We start from the raw sequence: 2,365 nt of genomic DNA, 5'->3' as shown, positions 1-2,365 counted from the left end.
GCGGGGGTGGGGGGTACGTCTATGCTCCCTATTAGGACCAACCAGGGCTGAGAAGGACACCACCTTCTAGCGTATAGATGTAGAAACTCAATGACCCCCCCCCCCACGAGAACCGAACTCCTGTCTTCTGCTCGCGACAGTTAAGCACCCAACTCCTACACTACATCCCCTGCGATGGCTGTCACAGTATAATTGGTAAAAATAGATACTAAGCTTACAGAGCACGTTGCTTGTCAACGCGAGTCCCATAAAGAGCTTAACAATTCCTATTTTAGTTACGCAATTCCATGAGATCCTTCAGTAGTAGAAGGTCAAAACGGAAGTCTCAATACAGGTCCCTTCCGTCGATCATCGATCCGCGCCCCCAACCATAGCAAACCTCTCCAACCTCCACATCCACACCCGTAAAACCACCCAAAAACAAAAAATAAAACAAAAACAAAAAGAACAAAACAAAACTAACAAAAAAAACCAAACCCAAAAACAAAAACAAAACAAAACGAAACTATCAAAAGCAGCCAAAAATCACAAAAGTAACCCCCAAAAATGGGGAAAGACAAAACAAAACAAAATGAAATAAAATACAAAGCAACGCCAAAGTGTAAAGAGAGAAGGACAGAGAGAAAGAGGGACCGCCAGAGAGAGAGAGAGAGAGAGAGAGAGAGAGAGAGAGAGAGAGAGAGAGAGAGAGAGAGAGAGAGAGAGAGAGAGAGAGAGAAAGAGAGTGAAAGAGAAAGAGAGAGAGGGGGAGAAAGAGCGAGAGAGAGAGCAAAAGAGAGTGAGAGAAAGAGAGAAAGAGAAAGAGAGACCGAAAGAGAGTGAGAGAGAGAGTGTGTGTGTGAAAGAGAAATTTAAGAATGAAATCAGATTAAATTGACAATAGCAATTCGTCTTCAAACAAACTTGAAAGAGCAACTGGGAATCTTTTATAAATCATTGGCATGTCCCTGAGTCGATTCTTCGGACATCCTGTTTATTATTGAGTTTCAACTGTTCGATGTCAAGCATCCCCATTTTTTTTGTAATGCGCTATATAAATGTTATATTATTATTATTAAGAAAGGGAGGATATTATGAAACCGAATAATAATATGTTCAATTTCTTTAAGGAGTTACCGTAGAAACTTTTTGTCAAAATACCCCAAAGGGAAGAAATCGAGGGGTTCATGTTGGGGGAATGCAGTGACCATACATTTGTAAGCTTTAGGATTATACATTTTTTCAAACTTTTTTCCCCCGCCATGCACGGGGCAGGTACTCGTTACGTGTGGGGTATTGCCGCTCCCTGCTGTAACCAGCTTCTTCAACAAGCTACAGGCTGTTGACAAGTCATAGAGTCCGCCTTTTCAATGGAATGGTTATCGTTAATCGCCACTCTAAGCCAAAAGAGAAAGAAGAAAAGAAACTGTGTCAACGAAGGATCCCGGGTTCGAGCCTCATCTACACAAAGCGACGAAGATATTAATGAACAATAGTTTCAAAAGTAATTGTGTGGGCTGTAAATACACCCCCCCCCCCCCCCCAACCCCCACCATTACAACAACCCACTCACATCCACCCACACAAACAAAAAGAATCATTGCACTTTTACGTTTATGAATCTTCTATTAATAAAATGTTTAAAAGGCCAGGTATTAGCACCCCCACCTTTTACCTATTTCGCCCACCCACCACCTGGTCTTAAAACTTGCAGGATTACTTTTAATAAGGATAAGATACTTTTCCGATTAGAATAATGCACTTTGTAGAAGGTAAATTGTCTCTACTGATGCACGTGTTGCCATAAATCACTGTCAATGACGCACAATAACAGTAGTTTATTTTTAGTCTTGCCAAAAACAAAACAGTACATGTACTGTTATATACTGTTTACCTTATCAGTGCACGTACTACTGTTTTTACTTTAAAAAAAACAAACAGCAACAACAAATGGTGCTGCTTCTACTATTACTACTACTACGACAACTACTACTACTACTACTACTACTACTACTACTACTACTACTACTACTACTACTACTACTACTACTACTACTACTACTACTACTCTACTACCACTACTACTACTACTACTACTACTACTACTACTACTACTACTACTACTACTACTACTACTACTACTACTACTACTACTACTACTACTACTACTATTACTACTACTACTACTACTACTACTACTACTACTACTATTACTACTACTACTACTACTACTACTACCTCTACTACTACTACTACTACTACTACTACTACTACTACTACTACTACTACTACTACTACTACTACTACTACTACTACTACTACTACTACTACTACTCTACTACTACTACTACTACTACTACTACTACTACTACTACGACTACTACTA

Source organism: Aplysia californica, unplaced genomic scaffold, assembly GCF_000002075.1.
Source record: "Aplysia californica isolate F4 #8 unplaced genomic scaffold, AplCal3.0 scaffold00354, whole genome shotgun sequence".
Lineage (NCBI taxonomy): Eukaryota > Metazoa > Mollusca > Gastropoda > Aplysiida > Aplysiidae > Aplysia > Aplysia californica.
The sequence above is the reverse complement of the archived record's forward strand: the minus strand, read 5'-3'. Positions refer to the sequence as shown.